Consider the following 14831-nt stretch of genomic DNA (forward strand, 5'->3'; position numbering starts at 1 on the left):
GTGAAGGGGCAGAGGGGTGCAGGGCTGTCATGTCAAGAACCGTAACATGGTCACAATTATACAGACCCGTCCATGTTTGACTACAGACCAAGTAATTGCTACATTAAAAAATTATAGATGAATGAATTTAGTCTTGGAGTACTTTCCTTTATTGGGATGTATAATGGATCTTTTTTAAAAATGTGCCTTTTAATAGGTCCCTCAAAACTTTATTGAAGAGGTCAAGGTATAATTAATGTCTTCGTTAAGTTGTTAGAGATATCCACGCTGGTTTGTAAAGCTTATCAGACTGGGTTTTAATAAGATTCTTTTATATAATTTTCTCTGCTAAATCACTGAGAGTGCTTTAAATCCGCCAAAGTTATGTATACTTTACTTTAAAAACTCTTAGGTCATTGTACCAAAAGATTTGTAAACATTAAAAAATATTTTATGGGATGATATTTTCAACCAGCTAAAAGTGTTAAAAACAACCTTAATATTCCTTTTTTTGCTGGGAAATTTTCCTGCTGAGGGCATCTCAGTGTCCTGCTTCCTCACGTAGGAAAGACTATACTTATGGGCAAATGTCAGTAATTCTCATAAAAGTTTCTTTCTTCTTGTTAAATTCTGAATTGCTTTTTCTGCTTAGAACAGAAAATATATAATAGTAATAAGTTAAAATGTTAAGACAAATATACAACATAGAAAAATGAAAGGCTTCTGTGATATCACGCAAGAAATGACCACCAGTCAGTGGTGTGTATGCCCACAGAGGTGTCTCTGTGTGTGTGTGTGTGTGTGTGTGTGTGTGTTGTTATTATCACATCACCATTGTTGAAAAAAGAGGAACTTGAATTCACTATTGAGCATGATTCTTAGCCAGGTGATTTACTTGCCATTTCTTATTTTAATAGTTGACATTTAATAGTTGTCTGTCTTAATTCTCAATATATTCCTATGGTTAACATGTTTCTGATTAACTGAGCTGTAGGCTGCATGAACTGTTCATTTTAAAAGAGAAAACTAAGTCTATCCAACACAATAGATGGGCTAAGATGTGGAAGGAAATTAAGAAGTGTTTTCATAAGAAACGCATGTTTGCTATCCATTCCTGTTTACAAACCCAAGAGCCCAGGGGATCGGAGCAGATTCAAAATTCACAAGAACCCTCGAAAGCTCATGGTAGCTCATTCAGAAGGCCAGGAAAACAAATCGTTCAAGTTACCAGCCAGTGAGCAAAACAGAGTATTACTCAACCCGTTCAAAGCAAGAGTTGTAAAGGACCAGTCAGGTTCGAAGTGTGGAACAGGCAAAGATCTACATGTTTCACTGCCTACTCAGAAAAATCCTGGACCACATAAAAAGATTCTTAATATACACTTTCTCTATAATTTCACACACACTGCTATTTTAGACCACTTCAAAAAAATGTGTCTAATTCTATCTGGTACCACACATGGAATCCACTAGTAAGACTGTAAGACTGATGCGGTGTTTCAGGGATTCGTTCAGTTACTGAGTCTTTTCTGTGTACCTGCAGTGCTTGAGGCTTGGGGACACAGAGGAACATAAAAGACACTCTAGGACGATGGGGAGCTCCAGACAGGTAAACAAGCAATGACAGTGGAGGTGATGAGCATTGTGACAGAGTCACACACAGGGCTCTCAGGGACACAGAGGAGGGACATCCAACCCCACCTCGGGGATCGCAAAAGACTTCTTGGAAAAGCTGACTCTAGACTTCAGACTTGAGAGACTCAGTAAGTTTCAGGCAGGCCAATTTTTCCTAAACACTTTTAGTGCCCCTAAGTCTAAGACAACATTTTAAAAATGAAATCAAGGTAGTGAGTTCTTCCACAAAGTTAAGTTTATTCAATTCAAAAGATTGTCCTCTTTTCTGAAACTATGCCCTTCCTATTTTTTTTAGGATTTAAATAACTTTTCTTTATGATACAGCTGCCATGTGTATGTTTAATGTCCTTTCTTTTTTTTGGAGGGGGAGAGTAATTAGGTTTATTTATTTCTTTATTTTAATTTGCATTATTTTTTATTGACATAAAGTCAGTTCACAATGTGTCAGTTTCTGGTGTGCAGCATAATGTTTCAGTCACATACATACACATGTGTATTTACTTGCAAACTCTTTTTCATTATAGGTTACTACAAGATATTGAATACAGTTCCCTGTGCTATACAGGAGAAACTCATCATTTATTTTATATATAGTAGTTAGTGTCTGCAGGGTTACTACGGGGTAAGGGGGTGGGAAGGGATAGATTGGGAGTTTAAGATATGGAGATACGAACTACTATTTATTTATTGTTTAATGGAGGTGCAGGGGGTTGAACCCAGGACCTCATGCATGCATGCGCTCTACCACTGAGCTACACCCTCCTCTGCAATGTCCCTTCTTGACCAATTAACTGGCAATGAAAAGTTGGCAAGCTGATTGGTACTTTCCTGAAAACTTTTATTGCTTTGTTCTTGATGTGGTTATTAGTTTTACTTTCTCGGTGGCAGTCTATAAAATCCGTGGGTCCAGAAACCAGGACGGGCCCAGGCCGGACGCCCGAGGCCCATACTGCTCCTCAAATCCAGGCTCTGGGGCCACGCCCCAGACTTCACCGAGTCAGATCTGGCACTTCAGTAAGCCCCTCCGGCGATTTCTGTGCACACTCAAGTTTAAGAAGCCCTCTTCTAGAGGAGGGAAGAGCGTGTGTGAAAATTAGTGAGAGAGTGCGGCGGCTTTTGAAGCAGCAAGAGGTTGAGAGCGGCGCTGGGGAAGCGGCAGGCAGGCGGGAGCAGACGGTGACCGCCCCTCTGCTCCAGCTGCCAGGATCGGTGCTTGGTCCGCATTCCGTCCTGGTCAGCTTTTAACGAAGCCATGTTCCACACTGCTTAAAATGTCTAACCGCTTCTTGAAGAGCCTCCAGATTAAACTCTCGGGGGCAAATAAATACCTTGGGCCTATTATGCGGCAGTTAGCTGGGGGCTGACAAACCAACCATGGTACCTGGTTGTGCTCTCTCCATGGGCGACGGAGAGTCTGTTTTATTTATTTTTTATCTTTTGTATTGAAGTATGGGTGATTTACAATGTGGTGTTAGCTTCTGGTGTACAGCATAGCAATTTTGTTACACATATATATGTGTATTCTTTTTCATTATAGGATATTTAAAGATACTGAATATAGCTCCCTGTGCTGTGCAGCAGGACCTTGCTGTTTATCTATTTTATATACAGTAGTCAGTATCTGCTAATCCCACACTCCCAGCTTATCCCTTCACCTCTCCCATTTCCCCTCTGGTAACCATTAGTTTGCTTTCTATGTCTGTGAGTCTGTTTCTGTTTTATAAATAAGTTCACTTATATATATTTTTAGATTCCACATATGAGTGATATTATATGATATTTGTCTTTCTCTGTCTGACTTATTTCACTTAGTATGATAATTTCTAGGTCCATCCATGTTGCTGCAAATGGCATTATTTTATTCTTTTTTATGGCTGAATAGTATTTCACTGTATAAATATACCACTTCTTCTTTAACCACTTGTCTGTTGATGGACATTTAGGTTGTTTCCATGTCTTGGCTATTGTAAATAGTGCTGCTGTGAACATTGGGGTATACATGTCTTTTCAAATTAGAGTTTTCTCCAGATATATGCCCAAGAGTGGATTGCTGGATCATAGGGTAAGTCTATTTTCAGTTTTTTAAGGACTCTCCATACTGTTCTGCATAATGGCTGCACCAAACTTCATTCCCACCAACAGTGCACAAGGATTCCCTTTTCTCTACACCCTCTCCAGCATTTATCATTTGTGGATTCTTCATAATGGCCGTATCAGAATATTTCACATTTGTGTGCCTTCTGATATGGCATCCTGTTACTAAAGTGCTATTTCATGCAACAAGAGCTCAAACTTGTAAAAATTATATAATCATTTCCTTAGTTCACCATGTAAACTAATTCGAGAGACATAGAACCGTCACATATTTGGAATCAGAACTCAATATTAGTGTACTGTGGTCCTACCTTGAGCGTAAGTGGCATTTACCTGTGGAATTCAGATGGTGGGAGTGGTAGAGGTCCCCATAGGGCCCTCCGGGAATAGATTTCCATGATGAGGGAAGGGTATTCTGAGAAGCTCTCATTCTAAGGCTCTCTGGTACCTAAGCTCATCTAGTAATAAAACTTGGGTTGCAGAAGGGAAGGGACAAAGGGAGGTACAGCCTAGTGCCCGGTATCCAGATTTGCTCCCCACCTGCATCTGAGATATTTTCTAAGTCCTGAGATGTCAAAGTGCTTGTCTCTGCCCAGCTTGTGCTGACTTCAGAGCAACGCAGGAAATGTACAGGCCCCACGGGAACACAGAATGCACTTTGTAAACAGCTGACTTATAGCCAACTCTGTCCTTTTGATGCAGCTGGTCCGTGAGTAAAGTTCTGAGACAGCTGTGTGACTTTGTAGTATAGATGCCGCCCAGGAGTGCCACCTTATTGAAAAGAAGATGTAGACTCTGTTTGGAAGTATAACACTATGCAACCTGTAAAAGTAGTCCCAAACATACACTAATATGGGGGAAAATGCAGACATTGTGTTGGAAAACCAATCGCTGAAATATCTAATAAACAAGACAGGGTGTTTCTGGATTCTAGAAATCTGAGGAATACAGGAAAGATGTTTTAAAGCCCCTTTGTGAATTGTAAAGGACCTTAAATAAGCAAGATATTTTAAACATCTGGGTCTATTTGAATAATATAAGCTTCTAGATTTTCGTCAGTATTTTTTTAAAAAGTCAAGCCACTGTGATAGAGTAGTTTAGTCAGCAAAGCCCCAAGGCGACAGGAGCAGATGAGCTCAGCCACTTGACTTACTCTTTGTGATTTCTGGAAGATACTCCCCTTTCCCTCCCGCCCTCCCTCCCTCCAACAGCCCTAAGAATCAGGTACCAGCAACCTGAAGTAAAAGCAAAGATTTTATAGCCCTGCTTCTGCTCTTGCTGCTCGTACTGCACGACTTTCTACTCCAGACATTAACAGCATCAGCCAAGAACCTGAGGTCATCGAGTCAAAGGAATAGATGGCTAGAAAATGTACGATAAAGCACTGTCCAAGGGCACTCGGCCCTCAGCATAACCTCTCCTGGCTTGTTTCTGGCCCCACCTAGAGCACCACCTCTGGACCTCAGCTGCAGGCCGACGATTGGGTCTCAGAGACAGTGAGGGTTTCCTGACAGGATGCAGACAGCACCGTCTCTACTGGGCAGCTGTGCCTCGGTTCATTGTTGGAAGCCTGGCTTGGGACCCTGAGCTTGCCCTCCACCACGCCCAACTCAGGCAACCCCGCACGCTGAGCTCTTCGCGCCCGGAAGGCAGCTGTCAGGTGAGCATCTCACCCACCAAGGCTGATTCTTAAGAAAGAGAAACGACATTAGAACATTCGTCCCTGGGGCCAATGCACTTGGTGTGTGGGAGCTTCCTGAAATAGGATCAATTCAAGTCAGACATATAATGGACATCTTCAAAAATAAGACACACCCTTGCCACTGGGGACTGGTTTAGCCAAGGAGGCGTGTATGATGGGAAATGGTTGCGTGCCAACAATATTCACCTCAAGTGCCACCTCTGCTTACCGGTTCCCTAACCAGATGCCTGAGAATTAGTGAAAGACACCATTTATAGGGAAAGAGAACAGGGAAAAAAACACATTCCTCAAACACTATGAACTCGTCTACAAAACGGACTCGCAGACATACTAAACAATCTTATGGTTACCAGAGAAAGGGGGTGGGAAGGCATAAATTTGGGAGTTTGAGATTTACAAATGTTAGCCACTACATATAAAAATAGATTTTAAAAGTTTCTTCTGTATCGCACAGGGAACTATGTTCAATATCTTGTAATGACCTTTAATAAAAAAGAGTATGAAAACGAATATATGTATATATACGCATGACTGGGACACCAGAAATCGACACATTGTAACTGACTGTACTTCAATTAAAACAAAACAAAACAAAAAACATATTCCTCAAATGGATACTCTTAACATCATGCACATATTCGTCTTTTCCCCTCTAATTAGAACTGTCATGTCTCTTGCATAGTAAAGTTCTTTCTATTTTCTAGGCTGTTTGTGAACTCTCTAGAATGGAGAAATATAGATCTATAAACTGAGAGCCCTGGAAATGGGTCTTAATTTCCAGAAGTTCTTCAGAAGAAGAACTGCCATCTCCTTTTTTTCTGTAACTGCTATGATGTGCATAGCACTGTGCCTTCTGTCTTTTAAATTCAAGTGATGGATTATGTCACCTGAGTTCTGTCATTGTCCCAAACAGGTATTCTTTTTCCTGACCATGTGATCAACTTCAGGGATTGAAGAGGGAGGAATAAAGAAGGAAGAATACATCCCATTCAAAACTAATTTACCAGTCTATGTGAAAAAAAGAAATCAGTAGTCTTGCCTTATACTGTCTTCCCCTCTGGAGAATCAACAGCAAAGACATCCTGAAGACACAAAAGAGAAGAATGTAGGTTGCAAGATCTAAAAGTAACTTTATTGCTCGGTTCTTCTAAGGCAAGAAAGCTGTGTCAGTTTATTATTCAGTATAAATTTCATAATTCGGTACCAACATCTTAACAGCGACTCTCACCTCTTTGCCACGCCTGGTAAGTACTTTAAGCCAGAAATGACCATCTGAAGTAGGTTTGAGTGTGTATTCTACCTACAGGTTTTCCTAAATACTCACGTCAGTCCTGCCTGGATGGAATGCCCACGTACAGTATAGGACTCACCACCTATTTTTACCAACAGTGTTTTTTAAAAACAATCTTGGCTCAGGGTTTTCTTCCTCTGTGCCTGTATCTTATCCATGGAAAACTGTCTCCTTGACTGCCCAGCTGTGAAACCCCAACAGCAGCTTTCCTAGCACTCCTCAAATGTCCCTGGAATTCCACTTCTTACTCAAAGATTTTGCTTCTCCAAATGGGAATGACCAAGTATGGCTGCACATCGCCCCTTTAGTAACTTGAGGGCGCGTGGCTCCGTGGTGGAGCACGTGCCTAGCATGCACAGAGTCCTGGGCTCAGTCCTTGGTATTTTCGCTAACCTTTTTTTTTTTTTTAAGTTCCAGTTAGCTTCCTTTGACGAAGGACGTGGGTCCACTTTACCACCATTCGGGTCAGCTAAATGTGCCCCAGTGCTTCATGGGGTGCCAGTTATTACGATAATTCAGATGGTCCTCTTTTTTTTTTCCGAAGTTCCCAGAATTCTGTCATTTGGGTTGCTCTTTTCTCATGAATGTATGGGGGCATTTGTTATTTCACTCATGGTAAAATTCGAGCCTGGAGGATTAGGTAACTTACTGTTAGTAATGGGCAGGGCAGGGCTGAAACTCAGGGTTTTTGATTCTAAATTTCCAAGCAAGTCATGACGGAGTAATAGCTGCAAAATTTACTAACTGGATCTCTTGAAAGGGTTTCCTTAGAAGCACTTTGGCCAGAGTCTAATTTTAGAGTTCAAGCGCTAACAGCACTGTCACGTTTCACCCGCTGTGCAGTTTTCTGTGTGGCAAACCCGCTCTCACTGCAGGGAACAGGCAAATATTCTTTCCAGGGTCTTTGCTGTGCTTTAATGATAGAACACTATTCCAAGAAAATGTATATGTGATGACATTATGATATTGAAGATGCACACTTTCCCTGCACAGTTACTTTCGAGGGGAAAAAATGGGTGTTAGAATTACCATATGATTCAGCAATTTCACTTCTGGGTGTAGACCCCCAAAGGAGAGAAAGCAGGGACTTGGACAGATACTTGTAACTCTGATGTTCACAGCAGCATTATTCACGAGAATCAAAAGGTGGAAGCAACCCCAGTATCTACAGATGAACGAATGGATAAACCAAATGCGGTGCATGCAGCAATGGAATACAATTCAGCCTTTAAAAGGAAGGAAGTTCTGAGACCTGCTGCAACATGGATGAACCTGGAAGACGTTACGCTGGGTGAAACCAGCCAGCCGCAAAGGGAAATACATGGTGTGATTCCACTCCTATGAGGCACTTAGAGTAAAATTCACGGAAACAGAGGAGAATGATGGTTGCCAGAGGGAGGAAAGAGCGGGGAGTCAGTGTTTAATGGGGACAGAGTATTAGTTGAGGAGGATGAAAAAGTTCTGGAGACGGATGATGGTGATGGTTGCACACAATGTGAAGGTACTTAATGCCACAACTATACACTAACAATGGTTCAAATGGCAAATTCCATGTTACATATATTTTATCACACACACACACACACACACACGCGCGTGCGCGCGGAACAGGAGAGAACAGTTAACCCTGATCTGGAGGGAGGAGTGTAAGGAAGGCTTCTCAGAGGAGGTGGCTTTGTCTTGAAAGATGACGAGAGGTTTGGTAGCCAGGACAGAAGGAAAAGGTATTCTAGGCTGAGGGCATGACTTCTGGAAGTACGAAGGCAATTAACAAGGTCATGTTCAAGGAAGAGCAAAGAATCCACGTGACCAGATACTTGCAGGTGACAGCGCACTTGCAGGTTAGCTACAGGAGACGAAGCTGCAATGGCGGGGGTTGGGGGGGGGCAGAGAGTAGCTTTTGGCTCCTGCATGACATGCAGCGAGTTTGGGCTTTATTCTGCAGGAAGCGGGAAGCCACAGGAGTCCTTTAAACTTGGGGACCTGACCAAGCTTGCATTTTGGAAAGATTATGTTCAGCAGTTGTGTGAGGAATGGGTGGGAGGGGAAAGAGACCCGAGGCGGGGAGACTCTTGCAATATCCTGAGAGAGAGAGAGAGAGAGAGAGAGAAGGGGGCGGGAATGAGCAGGCTGAGAGGATGTGGGCAGGGAGAGGGCTGTGGGGACCAGCAGGAGGTGGGCAACCCAGGCTACTTGGCTTCTGAGTGGATGGAGTTGTCTTTTCATCCATTTCTGTCTGTTCCTCTTCTTCATCCACATCCCCCAGCCAGGCTGACCCACCCACGAGCTCTCCAGGTCTCTTGCATCAGAACAATTGCTCAACACCCCCTCCGACCTTGACCCTCCTTGGGCTTGCTCTTACCTCCCAACCTCTAAATCCCTGGACCCCATTCTGTCCTCAGCCCATCCGGCAGGCGCTCTGCCTCCTCCTGGCTTTCCCTCAGATCTCATCTGCAGCCTGCCCTTCCCCTACAGCTCCAGCCTTGGAATTTCTTCTTTATCCCTTCGTAATTCCCCACTCCAAGCCTCAGTTCTGGGCTGGCTCCCTCCTTCTCCTAGACCAGTCTCCAGCCTCCAAGACAAAGGGCCATGAGACATCCTTAGCATAGATCAGGAATATAACAGAGGCTGATGGCTTACTGAGGACTAGCAGTGAGGGGGTGGGGAGGGGGAGAAGGCGCATTTTGGATGAGTTGGGTTGGAGGCACCTTGCCTGATAGCATCCCACGAGCCCACATGCACCCACTTATTGCGTGAGTCCTTGTGACTATGCCACACCCAAGATAAGCAATGTCAGTTTCCTGACATCCAAGAACCAGAGCCGGCATCTCTCCAGTGAGGGGCACTGGCTCACCCTACTCCGGAAGAAGATCTTCACTCTCCTTCCTTTGGGCAGCAGTCTGGAGGAAGCAACTCCTGCGAGCACCAGGGCTGCCAGCAATTCATCTGCTAATCACCTTTTCCAGTGGTTCTCAGCTCTCAGCCTGTACCCAGCCTGACCCCAAAGCTGCCCTGCCCACACACTCAGCTGCCGCTGGGACGTCTCAGAAACACATTACCTTTTTCAGGTGAGCAAGGAGCTCTTCCCTTTGGTCGTCATGCTGTAGGCATCTTCCCTGCAGGCTAATTAGCAACCATCAACTCTTGCCGCAGTGAAACTGGACTCCTCCGTGCTGTTTTGCAAGTGGGGTCACTTGTTCGTGGTTAACTTCTGGCTTCCGTCCTGCTGACTTCAGACAGGATCACGCTCCTGGCATTGTAAGAACCTGCACGGTTGAGTCAAACAGCTTGAAACCCCACTGGATGGCGAAGGCAAACTCTGCTGCACTCTCGCATGTCACCGGATGAAGACACAGGAGCAGACGGTGGAGGAATAGCTTCGTGCACCACAAGAACCTCACAACACAACTTCCCCGTGGAAGAACAGACACGTGGCCACGGGGGGCGATGCACCAGGCACCCTGGCACTACAGCTGTGCTTGTCACAGCCAAGTCGGCATTGGAGAGGGCTTCTTGTAAGCCCTGTGCTGCTTTCCCCTGCGGCGAGGGGCTAGGCAGTCTCTGTGTTGCCAGGAAGGCGAGTGGCCCTCTCTGCCTCTGACTCTTTGGCGGGTGGCCATGCTTGGATCACATGGGGAATTTGGCAAAACAAGTCCGATGCCTTTGCAGTGTGGCTGCGGCAGGGATTTCCAGTCAGTGATTTTTGTGGTGGCTCCCATGCGTCAGAGCGCCCTGATTCTCCTGCGGGGGGGGGGGGAGGCCCGAGAGCACCTCCGCGAGGGTCATCATTACTCTGGTTTTGAGAATTCTGCAGTCCTTGGAGGACACAGAACCAAGCTAAACACCAAAGTGTGAGTCCTGAGCCTAGCCACTGTCACCCACCCTCTGGTTACAAATGCACCAGACTCATGGTGTAGTTCAGTGGGGGGCTTCTGCCCTTCTTTGATGCTGACTTCTGTCTCTCTCCTTTTTCTTTTCCTGCTATTACTCTTTTTTTTTTTTAATTTTGATTTTTAAATATTGTCATCTTTTTAACCCCATGCTGATTATGGATTTCTGAATTAGTATTTTTTTAACCAATACATGGGCATCTATATGCATACATAAAAACAATAAATTGTTAACTTTTACGAAGCATTTAAGCCGGGTCCTAGGTTAGCACTTTGCAAACAGTATCGTATTTCATCTTCACAGCAAGTCTGCCAGGTAAGTGTTTGTGTCCATTTTGTAGATAAGAAATCTGAGACTTCACACTGCTTTTCAATGGTGGCAGTAAGCAGTTTAACTTCCAGTTCCATGCTCTTAACTGCTTACTAGACTGCTGTCTGTGTGTGTGAGTGTGTGTGAGATGCACGGACGTGTGTATAGTCTATAGAGAAAATGTGCAACAAATATTTGTTGAATTACTGTCATGAATTATTGTATTATTAGCTCAGAACTTTCAGTGTTACTGCTGAAGCCAGCAAGTGGTGCTAATTACAGTATATTCTGGGCACAGATTATAACTAAACAACTTCATATTATAACATCATGGTGGAGCCTAGAACAATGGCTGTTAAAGTGGATGCTTACAGAGGGGAGGGTATATCTCAGTGGTAGAGTGCACGCCTAGCATGCACAAGGTCCTGGGTTCAATCTCCAGTAACTCCATTAATAAACAAACAAACAAACCTAATCACCTCCTCCCCCCCTCCAAAAAAAGAAAAAAAAAAACACAAGAAAAAAGTGTTAAAAAATTTTAAGTGGATGCTTATAAGAGAGATTATCGCATGCCTTACGGGTCTCCATGTCCAGCCCAGCTGAACACGCAAGCACCTGGCACAGGCTTTGTAAATAGTTCCTAAACAAATAGCTGTAAGTGCGTTCTAATGTATTACGTGTCCTCTTGATAAATATCCTCCCAATGAGCAGTGCTTGCAATCCCTGCTTGTGACGTCTACCACTGTCCGGCCGCGTCTGCGACTCGCCCAGCCACCCTCGGTGAAACGAGGGTAGGTTAATGGTCTTTACCATTCTTGTGTCAGCCGAGGCTTAAGCCAGAGACACACCCAACAGAAGAGCTGTAAAGGTCAAAGGGACAGACAGAACACGAAAACGGTCTGAATGCTGTTGCTAATAAAGTCACCATCAATGTACACCTCCAGGGAAAAAAATTCCTTCTCTATGTTGAAAGGTTTGTTAGCTTGGTTTCACACTTAACACAACAAAAGGCCCTGAAGTATTTTGAATACCTGTGAAGACTCCCCTGGCCAAGATTTCTCGTGGTATTTCCTGCCTCACTTAATACCACTGCTGTGTGATTACCTACCGGGGCTTGATGGACTGAGCTAATGTTTTCTTCCTGAAAGCTTTCTGGAGGAAGAACTACCTTGGGCCTATTCGGGACTTAGAGATCCTTGTTAGGAATAGGATACAAGTGATTCATCTGGAAGACAGAGAACCTTCACAGGTCTCAACCACGGAAACGCTCTTTGCGGGGAGGGTACAGCTCAGTGGTAGACGTGTGCTTAATGTGCACAAGGTTCTGGGTTCAATCCCCAGTGCCTCCATTAAATAAACAAATAAGAAATAAATAAATAAACCGAATTACCCCTCCAACAAATAAATAAACAAAAAACACTCTCCTGAGTCACAGAGTGATATCAAACAGCTTGAAAGTTGAAGCAGATTCCAAAATGCCTGATGTACATTTTCAGTAGCCGATCATCCTCCCTCAGAGGTCTCAGAGGGAGGTCCTAATTTTGTGGGATAAACAGGTCAGTTAGGGCCACACAAACAGTAAACTAGGTTTTCTCTGAGATATTTCCGTCTTGAAGAGACTGTGCGGTTCTGTTACCCTGTTACATCGATACACCAGGTGGGACCCAGGTAGTTTGAAACGGTCAACTTCATAAAGGTGTGGTGTTACTTCCATTTATTTAGAATTTATACCCTGCCTAGTTCTGAAAGGGCACAAGAGAGTCTTCCAAATGTAAACATAATAAAAAATAGGGTAATTTACAAGATTGAAAATACAATAGGGACTCTGTAAATGGATGAATATAACCAGTTACCTGAGATGAGCTGGTTATTATAGTTGGGCTCTGAATTCAGCCTAGATTCCTGGTAACCAGTGTACAAAAGGGAATGAGACAGATACCATAGGTTACTATAGGTCAGACAAAAAAAGAGAAAAGTTTCAATCTTTCATCTGCTCAAGATAAATGGTACTAAATTGGCATTAAACTAATGACAGTAAATGCAAGGGAGAATAAGCCATTTATCCCTAAAGAGTTACTGTGGAGGAAAGGGGGCCCTCCTACACGGCTGCTGGGAATGTGATTAGGTGCAGTCATTATGGAAAACAGTATGGAGACTCCTTAAACTAAAAATAGAGTTACCCTACGATCCAGCAACTCCACTCCTGGGTATATATATAGAGAGAGAAAGCTCTAATTTTAAAAGATACCTGCACCCCAGTGCTCACAGCAGCACTATTTACAACAGCCCAGACATGGAAACAACCTAAATATCCATTGACAGGTGGCTGGATAAAGAAGGTGTGGTATATATACACAGTGAAATGCTACTCAGCCACAACAAGAATGAAATCACGCCATTTGCAGCAGCGAAGATGGACCTAGAGATTGTCATACTAAGTGCAGTAAGTCAGAGAAAGACAAATATCGTATGTCACTTATATGTAGAATCTAAAAAAATGACACAAATGAACTTATTTACAGAACAGAAACAGACTGACAGTCATAGAAAACAAACTTACGGTTCTCAAAGGGGAAAAGGGAGGGGGAGGGATAAACTGGGAGTTTGGGATTAGCAGATACAAACTACTATGTACAGAATAGATGAACAACAAGGTCCTACTGTACAGCACAGGGAACTATATTCAATAACTTGTATTAACATGTAGTGAAAAAGAATATGAAAAAGAATATATATGTATAACTGAATCACTATGCTGTACACCAGAAACTAACACAACATTGCAAACCAACTGTACTTCAATAAAAAATTAAAAAGAGTTATTGTACTCTTTAAAACAGATCAACAGGAAAACATAAGCCTCGTTAAATATTTCCCCTGTTTATAGCTTGTCTACTATTACTATTAGAGCTGAGAGAAGGACACGTTAAAACATGTCAGAGGTACGGGGAGGGGTGCAGCAGACAGAAAAGTTCAAGCAACTGTTTTTCACAAGCCTTCAGTACCTGTTTATGCAGTTTGGAAGGGTTGAGAAATCAGTTGGATAAGAAAGACATGAGGGTTACCCCCTGCTGGGGTGGCTGGGAGGGCACCACCTACAGAGAGGACTGACAAACTCAGTTAACCTTCTTCCTAAGGGGGCTTGTTTCTTGATTCTTAGAACTACCATCCCACCTCCCCACCTCCCCACCCTCTAGAATCCTTTCTTGCTATATAAAAAGGGAGATTTCTTTGGCACCTCCTCAAAAAGTTAAACATGGAATTACCAACAACTCCACTTCTGGATATAGACCCAAAAGAACTGAAAGCAGGGACTCAAACAGATATTTATACACCCATGTTCACAGCAGCATTATTCCCAATGGCCAAAAGGTGGGAGGAACTGAAGCATGAATGGATATTGATGGACAGATGAATAGATAAACAAAATGTGGCATATCCACACAATGGAAAGATATTCAACCTTGAAAAGAAAGGAAATTCTGGTGAAAAGAATGACACAGCCATTGAGGGTAAGAAAAAAAACTGTTTAGAACCAACTAGGCCCAAGATGGCAGATGATTCAACTCCCAGTAGACCTTGAGCCTCATTATAGGCTCGCTGTAACACACCAGCTGCTAAATGACACCCCCACAGGTGCCAGGTCAGTTCCCTGGCTGGCTGGGAAAGGCCAAGCAGTGGGGGTGGGGCCCAATTCCTGCAAATCCCCTCCCCTTCCCCTTCCCCAAAACAGTTGGAATAATCTTCCCACTTGTTAGCATATGAAATTACCCAGTTCGTAAAAACCAACCACGCCCCTACCCGGGGGCCACTCTCACTTTCCTAGATGACCCCATGCCCTGGGGCTGCTCCCCCTTCTGCAACAGACCCCATTCTGTCTATGGAATGTGTATCTCTATAAGTAAACTTGTTTTCACTGTACTGTGGCTT

The sequence above is a fragment of the Camelus ferus genome, chromosome 11 (genome assembly GCF_009834535.1).
Source record: "Camelus ferus isolate YT-003-E chromosome 11, BCGSAC_Cfer_1.0, whole genome shotgun sequence".
NCBI classification, from domain to species: domain Eukaryota; kingdom Metazoa; phylum Chordata; class Mammalia; order Artiodactyla; family Camelidae; genus Camelus; species Camelus ferus.